Source organism: Ischnura elegans, chromosome 6 (assembly GCF_921293095.1).
Source record: "Ischnura elegans chromosome 6, ioIscEleg1.1, whole genome shotgun sequence".
NCBI lineage: Eukaryota > Metazoa > Arthropoda > Insecta > Odonata > Coenagrionidae > Ischnura > Ischnura elegans.
The window spans coordinates 42,824,846-42,851,470 of NC_060251.1; positions in this window are offsets into that span (position 1 = coordinate 42,824,846).

Genomic DNA, 26,625 nt, shown 5'->3' on the forward strand with positions numbered 1-26,625 from the left:
ATTTTAAAAACCTCTTAAAGTCAATTCATGAAATCCAAAATATTAAAAATATCTATTTATGTACATTATTTTTCCCGTTTAGAGTAAACCTGATTTGAAGAAAATTTCTTTGATTATAATTTCTTTGATTATAATAAGTTTTCACCGCTAATTAGCGGTGAAGGAAATGAATGACAATGAACGTTGAATTAATCAATTTGGTGCACAGCTTAAGAATCTTCGATAGTATTAGGGCTATCTGAAGAAAGAATTTTTCTGTAAAAGGATGAGTAGGGCAGGTATAGTACACATACCACGAAAGCTCTATACGCGGGATATGTGAAAATGCGAGGAAAAGAGATTACTTTTGCACGAATGTAAAATTGGTAGCCAAGTGTTTCCGCTCACCTTAACACAATATCTCACGCCTCTCAACGCTTTTAGCGATCGCATTTGTTTACCAGAACGCAGTCAGGAGAATGAGGGCTTAGGGTGCTCCAGCACCCTGAAATGTTTTTACTAGTGGCGACTTCCCGCGATACATATTATGAGGAGAACACTAGTCTAGGGTCATTTATCCTCCGTCACTCCATTTTCCGATATCAGTAGTTACATTTCATAAATAATAAATACGAACTTTAAAGCTAGCATTTGAAACATATTGTTTTCTGATGCCCATGATTTAAATCATCATCAAATCATCATCACAAGCAACCCGTTGAACACTCAAGCTCCCCTCAAAGACAATTTCTGATTTCGAACCTGCATGTGAAAAAATATTTATTCCTCCACGGAGTATAATTCCTATTCAAGTGAAAATATAGTAAATTGTTCACATAGTTGAATATTAAATAACTCGTTTATAAGTTCAGCTTAATTTCAAGTTTGTAGTACTAATACGCATTTGTTAACGATTCTAATGATATTCATTATTTCAAAAGGAAAATTTCAAGGATCAATACCATTTCGAGCTAGCGAAGAATGACCCATCAGTATTTTTTATTGTGAATTACAATCTATTTAAGTGACGAAGTGAAGACGTGAAGAAGTACAAACCGGTGGCAACATGGTACATGTGAGGCAACACGGTACTCAGAATACCTTACAGAAGCGCAAAATGGCCTATTTTAGTTTTTCCTCACACAGAGTTTAATACCATCTGAAAATAATAAAAATGAGATTAATGCATAATTTTTACAGTCCCTTATACCAATTCAAAAATACAAGACAAAGAATAATCCTGCTTATGCATGTAATTTTTCTTGATCGAAAAAATGTCTGATTCTTGATCCTACAAGTCTTTTATCGACATTAACAATACTTTGAGTGAATGAGTGCTTACCCGATAAAAGTTTTGGGAGACCAATTCATTATTTGAGAAAAAAATAAAATAAAAACAAGGTTTTTCCAAAAACAGTGTAAAATCTATCAAAAAAGTAAAAATTCTTTTCATCACTTGGATTATAAAACATATTTGCTGCTTAGGTTTATTAGAAGTGACTGTAGATGAGCCTTATTGGTGATTAAGAATTGGCGAGCAGTATCAATAAATAGACTTAATCATCACCCTCACTTAATTCTCCAAAGATGCTGAAACCCTTATATATTTTACTTTTTATTGCATTTTATTCTGTTCATGGAAAAAGCGTGTTTTTTCAATCTTAATGTATTTAATTTTCTACTCCTTAGTGGTTCATTGTGTAATTCATTAAACCAAAACTGTAAAAGAAATTTCCACCAAATATTTATAAGTAACGCCGTATATCGAGGCATCTCAAAACGATGGAACTTTCGTTAATTATTTAGAGTAGGGAGACCGGGGCACGTTGGCCATAGGGGCAGGATGGCCCAGTCGAGTTAATTCATACAATAGACACTGAATCGTGCTAGGAATCTATCAGAAGGTTGGTAGCACACTTCCCCTTTCTCCACAACACCATTATGACTGGCGGAGCAGTTTTTGACAAGTTGTAGCGATTAATTGTATTTGCGCGTGTTTCAGTAAAATTCGACTCCTAGGTTAAATGTGTGTTATTTAAGTTTTGATCAATTTGGGCCCAATAGTTGACTACTATAATTAAAGCTCATAGTTTTAGGATAACGTCTGCGTGGTATACAATCTAAATTGCTTCAGTGAGTTTTGTAACGAATAGAAAATATTGTAAACATGCCGATGGGGCAGGTTGGCCCAGCGACGACGGGGCACGTTGGCCACCCGGGCCAACATGCCACGTCCTATGCATTCCTTCGTCAAAAATGGCCTAATTTTGAATAGACGGTCACTTCCATCATGAAATGAGTTATCATTCAGGTGTAAATGACTTAATATTTTTTAATCGATTACAATGTATTCTTGCCAACAAGAGTGTGGGGAAGTCCCTTTTGTTAAGTTTTGTTACCTTTTTGGACCAACACATACTTTTATTAGGGTATTTATCGTAGTATGACATTACTATTACATGTCATATTACCCGACTTTATCATGTCATACGTTCCTCCTTCTCCAAAGTTAGATTTACATTTTTCTGGTTAGCATATATGTCACTGTTTATGCAAATGTGCTTAAGCAGTTCATCCGAGAAAAATGAAAAAAAGTCGAGTGGACTTACGCATTTGATTGCCTCTTCAGTAAGAAGAGTTGGATTACAATTTAAATTGATCTCGAAAGCTGGATTACCCCTTCCTCACTTACATGGATTATTTTCTGTTACATTTGAGGGTAAGCTTGCATCAATAGTCCACTCCAGAGGTTCCGCCGGGTCTGTGATTAGTCGTCTTTGGGAGCGTTGCATTGCGTCTGAACTGATTAGACACAAAGACTCAATTAAATTCACAGAGGCTACTAAAATATAAGCGCAGTGGTGAAGACAGACATCTATTTGAACGTAACATAGTATCACAATGTAACGCATGTCAACTGGAGCAAAAAATAAAATACGCGCGTCCGATATAGGAAGATGAAGATTCATTGTGCCTTAAGTGTGCCTTTTTCGACGGTCAGCCTGGAGCACAATGTATTTAGTGCAAAAATTGCGAGCGTTGTGCTCATTAGACATGTGTGAACAATGAAATCCGCGTACTATTACATAAGAGCAATAATTGTGCTGATCCTTTGTATCTGGACAGTCACAAAAGTCAAGTGGTTTGTATTAGCACGCCAGAAATCCTAATAATTTAAAGCTTTCCCGTTGTTTTAGTAAAATGGTTACATTAATTGAAATATATTTCTTGATAACTATTAGTTTTATTTTGATTTCCAAAAATCATACTAGTTAAGCTTATCAAAAAATACATGGGCCAACGTGCCCCAGCCGCTGGGCCAACTTACCCCGATGTAGGGGCAGATTGGCCCACCTGTCATATGCTCAGTATTTATTTATTTTTGTAAATTTATAGCTCATATATTCAAGTTTAATTATTACCATCCGTATTTAGAAAGACTGTTCTATAATTTAGCAATAATTTCATAACGTTAACTATTCATAAATAAAAAATATTTAAAAATGTAAAAAAATTGGGCCAACGTGCCCAGGTCTCCCTACAATGGAACAAAATTTCAAATGCCTCATTGTAGAATATTGTATTGCCATCAGAGGCAAGCACTGTAATGAAAACAGACACATAATAATTTAGCGTATAATTAAATACTTCGTTTTTTCTTATGCAGCCTGTGATATCACCCAAAACCCACGAAAGTTAGAGGAATACAAAGCAAGTAATGTCGGCGTTACTTGGTGGACCGAACTATGGTAGGAAATTCATGGTAGGAAAAGGCAAATACAAAGCACTTTTCCACGAATGAGTAAATACTTCCTGCTACTTTCAATACATTAAATGCCTGATTATTGAATAGTCAATTGTCATCAGCGGCAAACAAGTTTCAAGCCGATGCGACAATATGAAGCGGATTAAAATCAATTACAATATGCCGTCGATGAAACAGACAAACAGGCAATGCAAGTTAAGAAAAAGCGCGTTATAAAAATAGGAAAGAATGCTCGAACCACCGAGCTGGGTTTCACAACAAACCAGAGATCTAATCGACTCCTTTTCGACGCAGAAATGACGTTCTCCCGAGTGAAAGTTCTGTCAAAGCCAAGAACTTGGGTGAATGTCCCGTCGATGTCCCTTGCGTCAACTTTGCCCTTCTCCACACTTACTCCCTCTCCCGTCTTGGGGGCACTCTCTTTCCCCTCTCCTGCCTCCGTACCCACTGCTTTCACCGTCTTGGGCCAAGAACTCGTTCATCTCCATTATGTCCCGCTCATCACCCGCCCACCTGCGGTAACGGGCCTTCTCACGACCCAACGAAGAGGAAAAGTATCAAAAGAAGAGGGAAAGGCGGAAGAGAATGAAAAGTGTGTGCGTGGGAGGAACAGCAGGAGGAGTTTTCTTCTCCCACCTACAGCGCCCGAAACGCATGAAGAAGGGTAAGAGAAGGGAAGATTGGAAGGAGAGAGAGGATACACATGACCATTACGCACGATTTGGCCTCCCGCATTCCTTGCCAAAGGATTCACTCAGTTTCTCCTCGTAATTTCTCATTCTTTTACAAATCTAGCACTTCATGGGCAAATACGATTTCTGCCACAAAATTAGACTACGTCAGCCAAAAAAAACCAATTAGGTAGAAATAAATTTTCATTTATTAATAAGGGTATTTGGGTATGGAACCCTTGATACAAGGGAACTCTTGATTCATTACCCGAAAATAACAAATAGATTTAAGAAGAAGCTCAAAAGACCAAATGCTGTTGCAAATTGAAATTAAGGATAGCCTCTCATTACTGTGATTTACTTCACATTTAATGTGAGACTTGGGTTATTCTTTTTCATTTCTATTGTGATTTCCTTCTAATTTAGCATTATTTTATTTTTTTGCGATCTGCGCTTCTCCCTGGGTGTATTTTTCATATGTTCTTTCTGTTTTGCTAATTATGTAACCGTAGCACAGGCTTTACATTTTAGCTGTAAATTAATTGCCTCCTGGCCAGTGGCCTATTTGCAATGTGACATTAAATAAATGAATAAATACTACGAAGCAGTGCATAGAAAAAGTAACTTCATGCTCAGTCACGCTCGCGGGTGCAAATTTTTATGCTCCAAGGATGAAATTCACCATGCTAATAATTATTTGGCTTCTGCGGGAATCGATCCCGGATCTCCCGATTGCCGAATAAGTGTAGTAGAATAGAATAGATACAACAATAAGTGCACTAGAAAGAGTGCTGGAGATAACAACGACAAGGGAAGAGTCGGAATGGACTCTTGTGAGTGGGGTGAAAAATGATAGTTATAAGGCAGAATGAATCTATCATTACGAATATAAATTTCGGTTTATATAACTAATTATTAGTTTGATTCACCGTGAAATTCCTACCGCACTACCGTCAGACATACGGGTGGTAATTAATGAAAATCCATTAAAATGCGCTTAGGGTATCAAAATATCTATAGGCCGACCGGGATATCCTCAATTTTAATGTTCGTGGCAGTAAGAACCAGAAGCCAAGCGAGGAGGGAGTTCAGGGGGTCCGAACCCCCCCGCTTTATATAGAATAGTTACCTTGTTCAAAAAAGATAACTAAATATTGAAAAATAATGAATTTACAAAAGATTTCTTTGACAAATGAAGTTTTTTCGATTATTACAAGTGGTAAAATTTGTATATAACCCTAAACTTAGTGCTTATTTTTTTTCCAAAATTTTCCCCTCTTGTTTTGAATCCCTCCCCCGAACGAAATTCCTAGCTTCGCCACTGCTAAGAACCAAGGAAAGGGAGGAGGAGAAGACCTCAGGGGAAATATATACAATAGTCGCGCATGTTTCGTACGCATTAACATATGGTGAAAGCCAACATTCACCACTTGATGTGGTCTACTAACAGGGAATACGAATCTTCACTTCAGTGATTACCATTGATTCATATATTCTATTACAAGTGAGATCGGCGGAATAGAATTTTATGCGCTCATTTTAATGTTCAACTCTGTTTGATGCATGTAATTTATGGAAGAAAGCGAAGAGGAAATTGCTTGAAAATTACAAAGCTCTTTATGCTACAACATTGTAAGAGATGCAACACCACGTATGGTTGAAATAAAAGAAAGAAAAGAAAATTTCGACGCGAAATACGACTACGGGAAGACACAAACGCCACTCGCGAGGGGAAAGGATTCAAAGATTTAAACGAGTCACAACGGACCGGAAAGATAGGATAGGCTTGTGTTTGTGACCCTGTGGTAAAGTTCCTCTGAATATAGATATTTATTTAGAGAAAAATCTCTGTTTACAGATCCCTTTTTTTAAAAAGCCATCGCAAGCCATCCAGCTAACCATTCGCTTAACTCACAGCTGGCGCCAAGATGTCTGGATCGCGCTCCTTTGATTGACATTGGATGGAGCAAACTTTTCGTTAATGCTTTGTTTCCATTTGTTCATTGTTGGTGGTGGCTAGGAAGTTCAGATCATTACAGACGCTCATGTGCCTTTGCCGAGTCGACTGGTACATTGAAATCGCACTTACAGAACAATTCACTAATATATATTCATTAATTATAATTCACTAATATATATCGAATGTATATTAATTGAATTTTTTTTAGATTTTGCCTTCCCCTTTAACGCGCAATGCATGACAGTGCAAGCAAATAGCTATCAAGCCAAATCATAAGCATTATAAGCTATCACCCACTCAGGTTCTTCACTAGGGTGTGGTAGTCGGGGGGGGGGGATCACGTGATGAAGGTCATCATGGCCTCATAAGCAGAAGGCGATCCGTGTCCCGTATACATTTCCTGTGAGGAAGAGACAAGTGTTCAGGACGGGCGAGAAAGTGGGGACAAGGGCGAGTTGACGCAAGGGACTTAAAAGGAACATTCACCCGATGCCTCGCCTTCGGCAGAACTTTCACTCGGAAGGACGTCATTTCTGCGTCAAAACGTGTCGATTACATCCGGTTTGATGAAAAACCCAGCTCATTAGTTAGATTAATCCAAAGATAATAGTAGTAATGCAGTCATCAACCCTTAGATTGCATTGACGCAGCTCTCCACCAAGGTATCCTTCTTGCTAACCCTTTAACACCTAATTTACTATTGTACTTGACATACGTCATCACCTGCTCTTTGCATCTTTTCCGAGACCTATCTCTACCGTTTCCCCGTGCACCTCATCTGTCCTTAACAATAATTTTCATTAGTCACCATATGTCATGATACGCCCGATTAATTCATGCCGTATTCTACCCCTGATTTTCGGACTTCCCTTCTATCGCACTCTTGTTACTTCCGAAATGCTCACACGATGTATCGATGTGATCGTAATCGTTTTAATTCGAAGGTAAGAACATTTAATAATATAATTTAAGTAGACAGGGACGGCTGTCGACCCTTCTCATTTTTGCAACGAAATGTCTCTCGCAATAATTATCGTAAACTTACACGTTTACATCGTACTCCTGAAAAGTTAGTTCTTTAGGAGCGGGAGACCATGAACGACAAGAGTTTGGGTAAGTATAATTTTATGTTAATTTTACCACTGAAAGTCACTATAATTATTTATTATAACTATCCCTCGCACAATTTCTCATGAAATTTATGTTTAAGGGTTAATTTATATATATGAATATTTCAAATTCGTATTTTTTCAAAGATGTAGAATAAAAAAAAATATTATGTTGACGGTTTTTGGTTCCCGCGTCGTGTTCTAATATAGAAATGCACGCTACTCGGAAAAAATACTACTCAGTTATTCTGTGTATTCTATACTTTTTCCTATACTCCAATATGCTGCGGCTTCATGACATCAGAAAAGTTTAATTTTAGTATACCAGACTAGCCACGGAAATATCTTTACGGAGTCACCCGCAATGCCCAAATTGTGCGAAAATCCACTGTGAAAAAAATCATCCCAGTTAAGGCGAATAATTTTTTTCTCTGTGGGTTTTTTGCACCTCCATGTCTCTTGGACTCCTGTTAGACTACGAAGATACAATGGGGAAGATGTTAATGGAAGCTCGATTAAAGTAGGCATGTTTTTTGTGTATAAATGAAGTTATATCAGAAAAAAAGTAGCCAGAACGTCTTTAAATGGATCAGTCATACTTTTTCTCATAAAATACAATTCGATTAAAATTTTATGATAAAATCCATTGAGGAATTATCAGTTATAATGGCTTTCGGAGTATCATTCCAATAAAGCTGCGAAAATTATGATAGGCATGGATTAAATTTACATGAAAATCATAAAAAAGTATCCTGGCCCACCACACTCAGCTACTACTGCTTTATAAGTGCAATTAAACATATGGGTTTATTATTATCTTCACCGTGTTTTGCTACAATTGTTCAAGATTTGTTTTTTACTTTCTGCATGAAATTATGATAAAGTATTCATGCAAAAATCTGTGTGAGATATGTAATCTAAATGTAATCTAAAAATTAATGGTACTATTAATGGAGAAACGTAAAAAATGGTATGTGATCTTTAGAAGACAATAGCAATATCGCGGAAAATTTCGCCCTTAAAAATGGGCTACTGTAATGTATGGGCTTTGAAGGTGCTTACCTAGGGATTTATTCTTACTTTAATACAGTCCTAGTTTTATCTTCTAAAGAAGCTTTTGCAAAGCCACACATTCATATATTAAGTCGGAGCGTATTTTTTTCGGGAAAACTCATTATTTCGTTTCCTAATTTACAATAATATAGCGTTCGCGGGAGCCCGTGTTCGTGAAATATGGGACCATTAACGCGGAACCCTCCGGCCATATGATGATTCTTACTAAGCACTTTGGGAAAAAGCGAGGTAGGCGGGTTAGTAGGCAAGGCAACTGCGTCACACAGAGTACGGTCACTTTCATTTGAGGCGCTCGCGTGCAAAAAGGAAATGACCCGGTCAACTATTTCCATTATTACAGGTCTTGCGGAGGAAAATTACCGCTGCACATCTTTTGACACACTTCAAAGGCACTGCCCACCCACCGAGTCCACACTCGTAGCAAAGTAAGGAGATTTAAAAGAAAAACAGACGCGAATTTCATCCACGCGCTTGTTTTTGCAAATGGGAACATTACTCGGGCATTATCGCAAAGCTCCACCTCCAACGAGATGAATTACGTTTCACGGATTTGGAGTGAAAAAAAAAGGTAGAAAAAATGAGCAAGCCTCGGGAATCTTCCGCCACCTGTATAATGGCTATTTGGGTAGTTAAAAGCGTGAAAAGGGAGTGCAGAGGGTGGAAAAAGGATGTGGGACAGTGGGGAGGAAGTTGATACATATTTGTACCCTCGAAAGAGGGAACCTCTGTTCTCCCTCACCGTGTCGGACCGCAGTGAGAATATTTGATTTTCCCATAGTTTCCTTTGAGTTCGAATAGGAGGAATCGTAGTTATTTAAAAGGATTTTCAAAAATTAAATTTGGAAATTTCGGGTAAAAATATGATCAATGCCTTAAAAATTTGAAGTTTCTACCGCTCCCTCATTCTGTTAAGACAAGCTATTTAATACACAAGTAAAATTACAAAGTAATCGTCTGGTTAGAAGTTTAAATATTAACAGCGTTGAACCTGTTCGAACTTATGTTAACACATGCAGAAACTAAGGTAGGCACTATTAGTCATTTGCATAGGTAGCATAAATATAGGTGAGGTGTGAGGAGAACAGCTTGGTGCATAGTAATTTCTTGTGTTTTAAACTGAAATTCTTCCTCATCCCGAATTTTGAAAAGATGAATTTCAAAATCTTGACGTAAGGGATAATATCTTCTGTTAACTCTAAATAACCTGTCCTCTGTAATTCACCCGGGGCCGTCATTCTTGCAATCCGAATAATATTCCGTTCGAGTTGCCGAGAAACAAAGGAATAATTGCCGCAATTCTATTCAGTATCCAAGATTTCCTTTCTTTTTTTGGGATAGAATCACAGCCGTGAATTTAATCAGATGCAGGAGAAATCCTTACCAGTAGTGAAGCTTGTCAACATGGACGACCAATTCCCAAATCGCTGAGGCCATTATGTTGAAAGAACACCACAAGTGAGCTAAATATTTAGCAATGAAATTTTAATCAATGAATTCGTCGTCTGTTCATGACCCTTCAGAAGTTGAAAAAATAACCACCCTTGTATTATAATTATACGTATTTTTACTACAAGACGGCCTTCGAAACAGATATTTTAATTTAGAAGAATATCACGTATCTCATCTTTAAGGGGAAGAATTGGTCTATTAGTTATCTCATGCCACATTGGCTATCAATGGGAACATGCTGAAAATGATTTTGTGGCTTATGTGCATGAAGGGATTAGTGATTAGAGCAATAATTATTTCTTCACTAAGAAGTGCTTGAATATCGTTAAGAAGCTTGTTTCCGTTCGCCCTTTCGCCAAATTTCCATCGGAGAAACAGCTTTAAAGAGGAAATCTGGCAAACGCGTTCGCCCATCCTTCCTGGCATTGGCCAGAGAAAAAGAAGGATGCTGCGTAGTAAGCAAGGGATGGTGCGTAGGGCCTGGAATAGACGTCTCGGACACCCAACCCTGCCACCCCATGCTGGAATGGGTTGGGCCCCCTTCATTATTCCCGCATAAATCTTGGCCGGGGGTGGGAAATTATTATTGCTTCGGCGAGAGAAAAGAGGGAATTTCGCAAGAGGAGGAGAGCAAGCGGGCTGGCCGCTGTCTGGGTTTTATTATGAGATGGTCCATGGAGAGGGGAGGAGGAAAAGCGGCCGGGAGATAAATCTTCTGTCCGCTCCAACGCTTTCACCCTCATACCCTAGGTTACCAGCATCTCCCGGCCCCTTTCTCCTGCGCGGGCGATTCTCCAAAGGTTCCATACGTGAAAACCAACCACCCTCTTTTCCCCTTCCTCCTCTGGTCTCCGAATCATCCACCCCGTAATCTGGTCTTCTCCGAGGTCCTTTTTAGGGCCATATGGCGACGTTTTTCGGCCCTTCTCAGGTATTCGCGAGAGAAAAAATATCATAATATGATAAAATGTTCAAGATGAAAAGTAAGCGAGAGACTGAAATTTGTCTCGGTTTCATTTATACTTGACGGCCGTCGCAGTGAATATTTTAATTTAGGAGGACAACACGTATTTCATCTTTAAGGGGCCAAAGAATTGGCCAAAAAGGTTTCTGATATTACATTTGTGAAGACTGGATATGTGCGTCAAATAACTTGTCGGCGTAACGTACCTCAAGAGACCCAAATCTTTTTCGGCCTTCATTTTTATTTGACTGTCGCCATGGTGGATATTTTAATTTAAGAGGTTTAGGCAGTTTTTCATCTTTAAGCGGAAGAAGTGGTCGATAAGTGTTCTGAAATAACATTGGCCCTCGATGACTTATACTATCTGATTTCACATCAATGGAGGTATGCGGTAAATGATATAGTGTTGTATGTGCTTCAAGAGATTGGTGGTAGAATACTAACTTCAATAACATGAGAAGTGTACGTTAGGCCATGGGTAAGACGTGGGTTTTTGTTCACCTCTTCGCCAAATACTAACGTTTTTTGTTTACCGACCACAGACCGACTTCACTCGAGAAAAATATAGCATAACAAAACATAACTTTAACAATAATATGTTTTGTCTTGGTCTTCATTTTGATTAGTGATCTAAGTTAGTGAAAATTGTAAATTTTAGGAAAGCACGTATTTTGATCAGAGAGTGCCCCGTAATTTTCTGATATCATATCGATACCTCCACTGCACAAAACGCTAAACAATCGCCCACAAAAAAATCCACTCATTTAGAACTACTAGAGCTTAGAGATAAGCGGATTTGATTTGGTGGGTGATTGATGAGCGTTTGTGCAGTGGAGGTATCGAACACTCCTAATTAACCCTGGATATATACGCATTCATCAAATATTATTCTTCTAAAAGTAATGAAGGAAGTATAAACAGATACCCAAGATTTGTAAGCCTCCAGGCAATTTTCAGAGAGAAAATGGTCTCCAGTTTAGTAACGCTTGTGAACCAACCGAGGAGTAATTCACTTAATATAAACAGCAAACAAGAAGAAGCAAATGAGGTGCATATATTTATTCACACAGTGACTCGCGCGCATAGAATACGTGAGAGCAAAATACAATACAGGATGCCGATGCCAAGTATCGTGGAAGTATGCTGAACATATTACGGAAAAAATATGATGAACTAATTAGAGTACAGGAGGTGATAGATGTCATGAAACATTAGCAGGGTGAATATATCGAGTTTGATTAGCAACGCTCATTGCATAGCAATTGAGTTAGATTAATGGAAAATAATAGAGAGCTCCCCAAGTGGAAGAATTAAAGGCAAAGGCAAAAAATCAGCCAAGAAGAGGGAATATAAAACGAATCGACGACTGAGTTTCATACTATGATGAAACTACAGGGTGCGGCAGCATAACTTCCTTTTTTTTAAACTTAACAAAACGCATTGTATGAATAAGAAAAGTTTTATTTGGCTTTTATAATGTAGGTACATACCTAAAGTTTTCTTTTAACTAGTCTTGAAGATCAAATCATGTAGATGACGTCCTCCATTCTCGATATATTGAGCATACCGATTTCTGGTGTTTGCCATGACCTTTTCAAGCATAGCAGGCGTTATGCTGACAATTTATTCCTAGATTTTGTTCTTTAATCATTAAGGGTCTTTTTACGGTTCACATAAACACTATATTTCAGACTACTATGAGTGAAATTGGACACTCATTGAGTAAAAGGCCTTGAAAATGGAGGAAAAGTCGTCTTCCAAAACGTCGCTTATACGGCTGAATAAACTGGGTGTAGAGGCCTAGAAGAAATCCTCAATATTAGAATTGTTTGCTTGTACTGATGACCCATAAAATACTGCAAAGGTAATCAGATAGCCTGAATAATTAATTTCCCATTTAAAATTTCAGCCCACGTATGCAGAGTCCCTGATGGCCCATTCTTCTTTCACAAGATGAAATATATGTACACCATCTAATTTTAAATATTCGCTACAACGCGACGGCTGCCACATAAAATTGAAGAGCAAGACAAATTTCACTTGGTGGTATTCCATGTATTTTCCTCCGGAACGTTTTTTTACTAAACATATATTTTTCCTCGTTGGGGAAATTCTGAGGCGTGAGAGGGACCGAGATACGTCAAAATGGGGAGGTACAGCTAAGAAAAGGCTAGTCTGAATGAGTATTTATGTTGAAAATAAAAGGATCCCCTCCAGCCATTGACAAATAAAAATGAAGACTAAAATAAAAAAGCGGGTATCTCTACTACTCAGGTAATTTCATAATTAACATTTTTAATAGAACAAGTACGGACTGTAAAGTAGAAATTGAGGCTAAAGTTATATCCTTCCTTTAAAGTTTTATTAAAAAACACGTAAAAATTTCTGTAAAGATCTCACTCCATAAAAATTGCAAATTTTAAATTGGTTACGTAAAATTTAGCGTAAGTTTTACGTGATAATAAGCACAGAAATCTTCCGCCTAAAAATGCATAGAACAGTTAGGGAGGGGTAAGTGGAAAGGAAGTTAGGGGAGAGTATGGACATGTTAGACATCTTGCAAACAGTACGCACAAGCTTTAAAATATATGTAATTTCTAGACGGAATGGATGATCAAACAACAGGTGGACACGCAAAATGCAGCCGGTTCACGGGAATTAGGGGATATGCCTTTCGTATCCATGACTGCGGTTAATAGAATGAGACGTTTAAATTCATTGAAAGCATATGGGAGTTTTTAAAGTTGGCAATGGAAATTGTAAACATACCTAATCGGTGCTACATTCCCTACCACCCATGCCGATCATATTGGAAAATAGACTAATAAATCCTCAAAATCGTCCAATGCGTAAAGTGGTATGTGTTATCTGCGGATAAACCACCCAAATGCTCAGATTTCATGGAGCCTTGGTTTATTTAACTTATTTTGCTGCACTAAAGCGAGTCAGGGTAAGGAGGGGGAGAAAACTGCCTCTGGATGTTACAGAGAAAAGATAATTCTAAAATATCTTCATAAAAAGTGAAAGAAATATTTTGACGGATGGAATACACACTCGTTCACAAAAACTAAATGTGATGTAACTGTGGAATGAAAAATACGGGAAGTCTACAAGTTCACAACTACTTAAAGCGGCGTAAATTAAATTAGCCTTATTCTCTGGATTATACTTAACACCCTCATTGAATACAGTAGATAGCAAAGACGTAAGTATTGCCGATTTACTGTAAAATTGACTGTCGAAAGTCTTTTAAAAAAGATTTCACGATTAACGATTAAAGTATCCTCGCGACATCCTGGGAGATATTTTTCTCTTCCTTCCTGGCCCCTTTACCGTTTTGTACGCTACCTGCGGGGAAAAAAACGTTTTTAAACATGTGATCGTTGCTCGACTTCCTACTTTAGTTTTTCAAAATTTTTATTGCTACCCGGGTATAGCCTAAATGCACTTTCCCTCACTATAAAGACATGTTTTCATGGACGCATTTTATAGTGAAGAGACGCGAAAGTGGGACCATCAGCTAATCAGAAGCCTGGAATCCTTCTCAACTTTCGACGCGCGAAACGCGTGAAACTCGCCATCATGGCTGCTTGCGTGAGTCTTGTCTGTTGATGAATTCATTAAATCCGAAATTTTGGGAAATATGCTTACGCAAGAAATTTTAGAGACTACAGATACCGAAACAGACATCTCAAACATAAATCCTGGGGGGGTATCTGTTGGAGTGGGGAAATAGGGGTATCTGTTGGAGTGGAAGGTAAGGAGAACTTTAATTCCTGATGATTCACAAAGGTTACGAATACTGAAGTAGTAATATCATTGTCGATGATTGGCTGCTTTCAGGTTCTCTTCCGCATCTGTTCATCTCAGGCGACGACATGTTTCGCAAACGTTACAGTTTACTTCTTCAGGTCCGAAGTGTACGATGCAGTCTGTTATTTCTTTATACACCTTTCTTTCAGCCAGTGGCCGGGTCGTTTTGGCGCGCTTTCTTGTTTTCGCTGAAAACTCGTTTCCAACGGCGGGGCAGTGTGTAGCCATCTCCTCTATTGAAATTATTTGGGTCTCTCTTTTTTATTTTTTTCGCAAACTGCAACGTTTGCGAAACATGTCGTCGTCTGAGATGAACAGACGCGGGAGAGAACCTGAAAGCAGCCACTCATCGACACCACTCCGCGGAAGCCTTATTTCCAAAACGTAATATCATTGTGTTCGCAGCAAAAGATTTTTTGGTCAGATGGAAGTCTCTCCGTCGCAAATATCACACTCTGTGACTACTGCACGTTGATGGCGCGTGGACGAGAGTAATGGGCTCTCAGAGAAAATAGAAGAATGTCACTTATTTGGGTTAGATGATCCACAAACGATATTTACAACACCGATACTGTGAACGGTCGTCACATTTCATTTGTTTAATTGCCGTTTCTCTGAGGTAGATAGCGGGCGGGTGACTCATACACGTAGGTTCGCCAACGCACACGTTCGCCTGCATGCAAACCGTTCGCGCGAAGAAATGATGCGCCTCGTTGCGCGCGCGTCTATGAAAACGAAGCTTTAAGGATCGCTAAGGCTTAACTCTCCCCGACCATCCCTCGCGGCAGGGGATGTCTCCCTGCATTTCCTATCGTACTGGCCATATTTTATCATTACCTTCCCGCTCCACGCTGTTAATACGCCTACAACAAGTACCCAATGGTAGGCCCATCCATTGGTAAGAAAAAGGAGAGGGTTGCCCCGAATTATAAGGTTTGTCTCTTGCGAAACACTCGGACAGTCTAGAGGGAAAAATATTTCTTGGTTCCCTACTGGTAGCTATAGTCTGTATGCCGCAGGGTGGCGCCCGGGCCTCGCCAGCTACCTGAGTCGGTCCGCGAGCCGCGAGCGCCTGAAGGAGGAAAGGACCGACCATAAAAACCATGTGCCGACTCAGGTAGCCAGCGGGCCCGTGGGCCACCCTACACTGAGAGAACAGGTTTGGATGCTACACCCTAAACCCTTTTGGGCGGGGAGATTTGGATGCGCCATCAAGAATCATGCGACTTCAGGACTAACTCTTTGGATGTGAGAACTAAAGCCAAAGAATGTCACACCAAACACGTCCAGTCATCGTCCTTTGGATGGGTGAACCAAAGTTATGGTTAGTGCACTCAACCGGTTTAGGTACGAAATCTAAATCTATTGTTACGCGCTCTGGTGGCAATCTCATGAAGCTCTCTAGCACCCGCAGTTCTGTGTTCAGCCGTGGAAGCCGTAGACACGTGTGGACTTGTTGTGGGCAAAACGGGCGAACTCTGCTGCCGCTTGTGCTTCGTTGCTCTTGCTGCTCGAGATTATGGACGAGGGGACGGCGATTTTCTTATCGAAGGCTGGACTTGGAGCCTATATCTATGTGTTCGCTGGTAAGTTGTGAGTTGTTGTTTATTCTCACGGCCATTTTGTGTTTATTCTCACCGCCATGTTGCATTAATTCTCATGCCCGCACTACCACCCTTTGCTTATGAGTTCTTCATATTCCCATTGTTATCTCTATGTGCTTATTAAAACAAAGTTCAAACTCTCAGATCATATTTTGTCGGAAGTGCTGCTGTGCTTATTAACATTGACCTTTATTTATTGAGGTTAAATTGTCTCACGTTTCTTGTATTTCCCGATGATATTTATAATATGTTGTGATTGTATTTTAATAATATTTTATGTTATTGGCATAAAATTTGGTAATGATATTAATTCACTGTGTTTTGTGCACTTTTTATGATATTATAACGGTGGATTCATCGAGAGCCTTGCGGAGTTATCATCGAGAGCGTTGGCACGGAGTTTATTGACGAGGAAAGGAGAATGAACAAGAAGAGATTGAGAAAAATTGTGTGTTTGGAGTGAATTTTATGTAACTGTGTGTTTATATATTGGAAATAAATGTTCTTTCTAGTGTTCTACAAATATGGATATTTATTTTTCCACCCGCGCATGTTACAATATGTTGAATTATGTGATAATAGATATTATGATAATCACAGAGCTAGGTTTTCTAATTTTTTAGTTGCACTGTCTTAGTGGCCTATTTCAAAATGTGTTGAAAAAGAACAATATTAAGGTGTAGTGGAATTGAACAGGAGGGAGGAAGGGGTAGGGGCGCCATCTTTTGGGCAGGTGATCTAAAGTTTTCATTCGGCATCCAAACGTTGTTCTGATGAGCTACCCAACGCTTTGGTTCTCACACCCAAAGTACTCGTCCATCTTCTTTGGATGTAGCAACCAAAGGAGTAGTTGGAACATCCAACTCCTCATCACCCATTCCCTTTGGGTGACACAACCAAATGTATGGACAAGTCCTTTCCTTCACCTCAGCTTTGGGTGTGACACCCAAACCTACGATTCTCATATCCAAAGTGTTTTTTCAGTGTACGGTATACAGACTATAAAATCATATACTCCCGCAAAATATAGGGTTAACCACTGTAAGGAGTGTGAAAGTCATATAACTTTCATATCTGTGAGCCGGCAGCGTGACCCACCTGGTGTTAAATGATTCATTACGGCTCGGGATTTTAGGCGGAAGAATTCCGTTTTTATACTAACGTAAAACTAGTGTTAAAATTGCGTGACCATTTTGAAAATTTCAAGGGTTATGGAGCGAGCTCTTTCCAACACGTCTTTTATCCGAAGAATATTTTTAATGTTTTTGATAAAATAGCCTGAGCAGTAGATATGCCCGACGATATTCTTTTCGGTCTCTTATGGTCACCTGGTGTTGAATGATTCACTGTCGCTCGAAATTAGATACATATTTTAAAGTGGAGACGCTATGTTTGCAATCGGTCTACCATGGATAGAGACGTGATTGGTGGAATAATACTCTTATCGATATTGGCTAAAAATAGCCAAGTTACGTGAATTTAAGTTGTCGTGAAGGAGGGTAAATAGTGAAAGGTGACGCGGTAATAAGGAGCAGAAATGCAAATAGGAACATAACCACCCTGTTTAAAGGCAAGAGAAGGCAAGGATACTTGCGATATGCTTACGATGAATTTGATCACCTCGGCTAATTAACCATAGTGAGGGACGCAAAAGAAATGTTACCCTCATTAATGTGAGCCGGCTGCATGGCCATTGCCCACTTAGTGTTGAGTGGTTCATTACGGATCAAAATTATACGTACTTTAAGGCTGAGACGTTATGTTTGCAATCGGTCTACTATGGACAGAGACGCGATTGGTGGAATATTTCTCGTATCGATATTTGCCAGCATGAATCAAATTAACCTCCTCTATCATAGCGTGTAGTATACAATGAATCGACATTTGAATTTTTCTCACCGCTTGGATAAGTGAAATGCCGTTATTGCAACTAGTTCGGTGCATCCTGACCGATGACAGCTTCATACAGAAGTGCGATTATCAGAAATCACTAATGTTATTTTTTAACATCTAATTAACCAGAAAGCATGAAATTCGGACCAAAAATAACGGTAAATATGTCCCGGGACTGAGGAGGTTAAGGCAAGTTGAGCTGTCGTGAACGAGGGTGAATAGTGAAAGGTGACGCGATATGAAGGAGCAGAAGTGCAATAGGACCCCCGCCATCCCGTTTAAGGGCAAGGATGCTTATGAGGAGGATGGGAATCCGTCTGCTTCGTGGGAGGAGGAACGTCAGGGGGGGCAGCGGGGGAGAGAGGAGGGAGGTGTCGCTTGACGGCGGGAATCAGGGGCGCATGTGATCTCATCTGGTCCAGGATGGCCCTTTGTCGTGGATTTATTGCCTTCGGGATCCCTAATTGGTGGCATTCAAGGTTCATTTAGCGGAACACTGAGCCAAGACAGACGAGAGACGATGAATGCGAATGAGGGGGGGGGGGGGTTGGAGGGCGCCACGGACGGGAATGAGATGGAGAGAGGGAATGAGAGGGAATGTGAGAGAATGAGGAGCTGACAGGAGTAGGCGGGAATACAAAGACTCACTCGTGGATGCTGATTATATGGGCTCCATGTCTCGCCCCCTCATACTCATTCACAAAAGGCACACCCACGCACATATCAACATCATCATTTTTCAATTTCAAAACTGCTACTGGGACTTTTCTTTTTACGAGGGATGAGGGCTGGCTAAAATAAGCTGATGTATAAAAATACATCTACATATTACCCCGCTATCCGCTTCAAGAGACGTGCGGCTTGTGATGTTAGGACATCAGCCGTCTGCACATAAAAAAGGAAATGATCTAACGAAATTATGCCTAGCATGCACGTATAACATCGTTTTAGGCTTCACTTGGTGAAAATGTGATACATCCACCCATGATAAAAGCTACAAATGGTAATTTCCGCACTATTTTTTTTTTCTATTTTCAACACTATTTTCTAGGTGACCTTGAAAATGACATAGAATGTAGTGACGTCATGGCAAAATTAGCAGTGCCGGAAAGAACTTTACTCAACTTATTTTAGAAGTGAAATAATACTCTGTGTGTTTTTTATTACAAGTTATTATTTACATAATATTACAATTTTAAACCTTGGTTACGAATGTATTTATATATATAAGAAATTTTGAGGCAACAAAATTGATAAAAGTGTTATTTGACTAATATGTCTTTTGTTAACCACTGCCGGAACGGCGTTCCGGCTAGTTTGGCACCATGACATCTCTGATAGAATGTCAAAACCATGGTCGGTAGTGGAGTTTTATATTTAAGTGTGGAAATTACCATTTGTTGCTTTTAACATGGATAGTCCTAGCATTTATTAAAGTCCTAGGGGAAGGTGCTAGAAATTGATAGGGGAAGAAACAACTTCCCATGACCATCCGTTCGGCTTAATATCTCTCTTAATTTATAGCTTCAGTCGGACCTGAATATATAGTGTGGCTCTAATATTATGCTTTCCATGTTGGTCTTAAAGATATCCATTCTCAACGACTCAAGCAAAAACCTAGCCTCCGAGTATCTAGGGATTCCCAGGCTAATTAATTTAACATTTGTGTACCGCTCTCTGCACGCCTGTAGCAGTTTTTGACGAAACACTCAGAATTCCTTTAAATTCGATTAATTTCACGGAATTTTGTCTTTCTGTACCGCATCCCATATGCTGGCTGCGTAATCAAGGCGTAGGAAAATAGCAGTTTTTCCTCCTCGTTTAGTTTTCGATCCGAATATCTTCCCGCGAATGGATGTGATGTAAAATGGCATCATGTGACTCTAAAGGTGAGTTGAAATGAGATTTTTTTTACATAATTGACTAATATAAATACGTGCGCTGATGAGAGAGAAACCCGGCGTTAATATCATCCTTAATCATAGCGAAAGATGCCAGTTGCCAGACGGTTTAACGTCCCATCCGACGGGCGGGGTGTTGCACTTCTCAAGGCACTCAAGCATGGATGAGGTAGCCTCTAATAATCGCTGTCATCTGATCACTACTAACTTCATGTGCATTGCTGAAATTACTCCATTCTTTTATGATAGCCCTGTCTTTGGCAAGTAATATCAAATTGTGAGCATGCTACCTTGAGGGTATGGATAAGTATTGAAGGGAAAGAGTAAGGATGGCGAACTGACGAGATTACCGAGAGACTCACTCACTGATGATGAATATATCGGCTTTTTATCGCCCCAGCCACTTGCATACTAAGGACACGCTCACAACCATATCAACGTCATCATTTTTCAATAGCAGAACTTCTGCAGAATACTTTTTTTTAATGATGAGGTTGCGTTTAAATTCCACATTGTGCCATTAGGCGCGTGTGAAAATTAATTGAAAATGAGAATTTGCCTTACTATTTCATACCGTGTTAATGCTTAAGATTTTCTGGGTGCGTTGGCAAAAAAACCCACTATCACTGAGAAAAAAGCATGTTCAAAGAGCAAACCTTGGGCAAGCATGGAAAAATTCCTTCTTACGAAAAGTTTGTTTTGCATAAGTTGTTTAATATACTAGCAAAGCAATAAGAAATTTCGGCATACGTTAGAAAATTAATGTATCATTCATTCATATAATTTATTTTTTTATATTGCTAGAAATAAATTCTTTTAGAAAACAATAATTATACAACAAATATTTATTAAGTGAACAAATTCGGTTGTAAATTTTGCATGACAATTTATTGGAATACATCGTAAATATTCCCGTTGTAAGGAAAATTAATTCCTCCACCGCTGATTCAATTATTTATCCCGAATTGTAATTTTTGGTGACTCAAGCACGTTTCACGACTACTATTTCATGCGAGGAGAAGTTGATTGAAAGGAATGAGAGAGAGAGAGAATAAAACTGACTTGCAGGAATGTAGAGAGACTCCAATTTCAATGACGATATCGGATGGAATGACGTTCGTGTTTCACCCCAGCGGTTAGACACAATAACACTCGCAATCGTACGAACGCTATCAGTTTTCAATTTTGAAGCTACTCCTGAAATATATTTGATAGAATGGCGACGAGTTCAAATATAATACTGTATCTATCATTTACTGCTAACGATAACCAATTGTAATGACGATACGCCACGAAATTGAATTGATTTCACTTCCTAATCATGGTCGATTGTGTTTTAAGAAATACAACATCATCGGGTAATAACAGAGTATGCTCGTAGAGATATTTCCGTAAGTTAGAACGGGGGAATTTAAAAAATAATATTTTTTAAAAGATTCTAGCCCAAAGTAAACAGTATAGGGTATTAGAATTCAGTAAAACTATGAATAACCAGCGATAAATAGATGCAATAAATAGCGAGAGTAAAATTAATTATATATTTTAATTGTGTGTAAACAGAGATGGTAATTTTTTATAAATATTTATATTAATGGAGGGAATATGATCGCTTAAAGATAATTATTTTATTGAGGGATTAAGGGCTGATATCTTGATAATTTAGGTGAGACGGAAAATTAATTTTTTTAGCAAGTGACAACTCCAAGCAAATGCCAGTGATACTGAGAGAATATTTGGGGAAAATGAAATTAAAGCTTGAACAAGGACCAAACATCTATAACCTAAAGAAAAAGTGTAGAGGAAGTAGCTCACACGAAGAAATCTTTCACGGAGCGAGGATTTGGATGGTAACCTTGACGTCAGACCCTGTATGTATTGTAAGACCTTAGCAATGGGTATCTCCCTATCGTCATGACAAGGGCTGGACAAAATCCAGGCCGAGGAGTATTTGAAATTCCAAATACCATTCCAAATGTATATGAAATGCAAAATACAAAATACCTTTGACATGGGTATTTGAAAAACAAACTACAAAATAGAATATTGAATACCTTTAATAATACAAAATACACTTGTATGGAAACTAAGAGATCTTTAAAAAAACATAACCTGCGATGACGTGTAATGGATAGTTGAAAACATGAAGAAAACGGTTCTAACAAAAACAAAGTAATATTTGAAGCATAATGTTACAGAAGTGTTATCAGAGCTACTTCGAAAGTATTTTACAAATCTAATTTTATTTTAGAATGGGAAAATGCCAAAAATCTGTATTAGAAATACAAAATAGAAGATACAATCAGGTCGTGGGTTTGAAATACCAAATGGAAACAACAAATGTATTTCAAATACTCGTATGTGAAATACTACCCAGACCTGCTCATGACGTATATATATATATAGTCGTCGGAGCCAAAGTGAAATAGATATGAGTTAAGTGGATTTTTGGCATAAGTGAGGATGGCTTTGAGAATATATGAGGAAGCTACGATGATGAATGATGCGGGAATGAATGGAGAGACGGCGCGTGTTATGAAAAAAAGGGGAAAATGATGGGCATTCCTGTGTAATGGAAGGAGAGAATGTCGGCCCATGTAAACTAGGAATGGACGTGGAAGACAAACGTCTCAGCGGCCGGTTGGTCTAAGGATTGGGATGGTGCCAGGAAGGCGCACCCGCCTGGAGTACACAACACTCAAGAAGGACATAAACGAGATAGATTGCGCTCGTAAGTGATGCGCGAAAAAAGTTCGACGAGGATAATTCATCAATTGATCAACCGCCTCGGTAAGGTCAGTGAAGGGTTTCAGGTCGACTTCTTGCAGTGGTACGTTTGAATAACACTTTGGGCTATAATTCTAAATTGGTGACGCCCTGTCTCACACACCGGTGATCTGATCTTTCAGATAATTCATAAAGAATATAAAATACCCTATATTATAAACATATTCTGCCTCATTCATAGGAGTGTAACGAATTGAGGGGGTGAAAAGCCTAAGGGTACAAGTAATTTCTTCCTAAACAGAGCTAGATGCAGAAATTGATGAAAGAAATGTACAAAAACTTGTTGGCCAAAGAGTACGAGTGAGTCTATGCTCCGTGCTGATATCGTGTGGAAAATCAATAGCACTACGGAATATCTAGTTGATTTCGTTTGTTTTCTTTACCTATTTTTTCTGCACGTAATTTTTCACTGAAAAATAACTTGTACTCCTTGGATTCTGACCCCATCGATTTTTTTTGCGTGGGCTCCAAGAGTGCTAATGAGGACACCACCAAACTATTTTAACCCTTATGTGAATGAAATTTAGGCAATGGCAATGATGAATTACGAATGAAAAAACAAATATTTAGAGTTTTAGATCAGCGCTGCAGGAGTTATTAGTATCGCCTAATTCGGTTTTTAGGATAAAAGATTCCATTTTATGGTTGATTCAGACGAAATATTATATTCTGTCGTTATATAAGAGTTTATAATTTTTTGTGTGGGCTCAAAGAGTGAATTTAGATTAATTTTAAAATGGAAATAACAAATTTTTAGAGTTTAATATCAACGATATAGGAGTTAAAGGTTTCCTTTCTCGTGTATAATTTTTTTTAGGATCAATTATTGCATTTCATAATAGAAATTTATATGTATCAAGTCTACTTTTTCTTCTCTTATCAAGGCTTCCCATGCACCCTGCATTGGTGCCACGGAACCCAATACAGGCACACTGATGGCTGCGGCTCATGCCTCTGTATCATAAATCATGCAGTGATTTCAAATCACGGGGAATATCATTTTTGAAGATTTAAAACAAACCTATGAGTGAGAAAAAGACAACAAAATAATATGCATAGAAGAACTGGCTGTGATTTCAAATGTTCACTGTAGAGTTTTTTTTTACCGATTTCACCAGGTAAATCAAACAAGTGTAGGTACTGACTTTAAAAGCTGAGCCAACCTGGTATATTATCTACGAATAAAACGTCCCTCGATTCAATATTTCACATGCAATGGCATCATTATCTTGCTTCGAGCACAATATGTACTTGAAATAGATTGAACCAAAGGTCCATGAGACGGTCATTAAAGAATTTATACCATTCAGAACGGAAGGGAATAAAAAATGCGAGAATGTAGCCAGCGTTCTTTGATTGGGAGGATCTGCCATGCATCGTGCTCCAAATATTAAGATTCCGATGAATGGCCACGAATCGAGAGGGATATCACAGGACAAAAGATGAAAGCCCCAACAATGACGTAATGTTCGTATCAGGATTCTAATGGCCACGAATGGCCCTCATTATTATGAATGCCTGCCTGACTCTCTCCCTCAACACTTCCGACTCCAGACGAAGTTTCTTTCCACCCCATTTCCGACGAGATATCCTCTTTACATCATCCTGCTCCTTCGCCCACCTGATGAACAGCCCATTCAACGGATTCCTAACTAATCATACCATAATACCATTGTCATCACGGCTGAAAAAAGTAATCATTTAAATTATAGGTATCATTTTTAGATTTAATTATTTTTTGTTTTTATTATTTATTAATATTATTTATTCATCATCTATTGTTGACACGGTTAAATGTTATCATTTTGTGTGTGTCATCTCTACCAACATTCTACTTCTGTTTAATATGTCTTAAGCACCGAGTTTGAGTATTAAATGCGGAAAGAACCATACTTGCAAGCACATTTCAGCAAATACTAGCACTGACTCTGCATGATGCAAAACGGGAATTCTTGCAAAATGGCCCTTAAGCATAATCCACATGCTTGATGTGTAGGTACATGAGGGAAATGAATACCTTAAAATTAAAACAATACTTACTATGTGAGGAGTTTCTCTGAATTGAAATCATGCATTTTATATTTTCTTAAGGGATAGGTCATAGAGCATAAATGGGAACATTTTCAACATTGTGTTCCAATATTTCAGGGCTGTATTGATAACGCTTGGTAAAAAAACCGAATGTCAACTCTTAAACATGAGCATCAAGTCATATTTCATTTACAAACCCTGAATGGCGTTCATTGATATAAGGTTTCTTGGATAGCTCTTTCTTACTTATAACACTAGGGTAATGGTATAAATAAAAGTGCCCTATCAAAGAAAACTTATGATGGAATACCACACCGTTAAATGAGTTAGTGAATTTCGTTCATTGATATGCTCGAACTCAAATCTGAATGATATAGAACGATGGTCGTAAACACTTTTGAAAACAGTTGCTTGGACTAGTATACTGTGAGACAAGAAATTTTACTCAGGTATCGCCACTAAAACACTTTGAGTCCAGTATCATTCATGGCGATATATTAGATTTTTTATCTTACATGGAAGATAAATGACCGTAAAGCTGTACCTAAATCGGTGTCTAACGTAAGATTTACATCTGTGTTTGAACATATGATCAAGAGCATCAAGTCATATTTCATTTACAACTCCTGAATGCCGTTCATTGATACAAGCAATCTTCAAGGATATTTTTTTACATACACCACTAAATAGCAATAGTATATATTAATATATACAATTAATTAAATTAAATTATAATTATACACTTATATAAATGATATAAGTAAAGGTGAACTATACAATAAAAATTATACTGGAATACCACACAGCTAAATATGAGTTAGTGAATTTCGTTCATTGATATGCTCGAACTGGAATGAATCAGTGTGCTTAAATCCTCCACAAGGGAAGTAATCACTCAATGAATCCATTTTTAAGTTTAATGTTATCTAAAAACTTAAACACATGAACTAGCTCTGCGTTGAATATACCCCAGAAAAGAGATACATACGTCACCTCCTCCTAAAACGAGAACATATACTTCGAATTCTTCAAGCTACAGAACGAACAAGATTTTTCAAATGAAAAATTAATGACTCCTTCTTCCTTAAGCTCTCATATAAATTGCAGTAGTATTTGCTCAGTATCCCAACCTTTAAGTGGCGTAGTTCGGTCACATTTTCCACGCTATCAAGTTCTCGGGATTATTCTTCCGTGCGATCGTTAAATCCTACCGGGAATCATCAAACGCGACTATTGTACGTGATGATCAAGGGGTCATTTTCGATCCTTCGCATTCGTGTGCTATGACCCAATTCTCCAGTGGCAGGCAATTTGTTCTTTCGCTCACCGAATCCTACTTCGCTATCTAACGGAAAGTTTGGCCAATCAAACAAAGAGATTCCAATTACAACGTCCTGGAATGGTTACCGCTACTTACCTCATGTGACTTTGATTGAAAAAAAAACGTGGAATGCCGCTCGCAAGATCTGATAAATCTTTATTCTATGATCCACATGATAGAGAATACAAGTCAAATACTGGTAATATTTATGCAATTATAATTCGATCGATTAACCGTATTAGATCCTAGTAGTACTACAATGAAGGTTTTAAAAACAACAAAACTTAAACTCTTCATTTTCGTCAA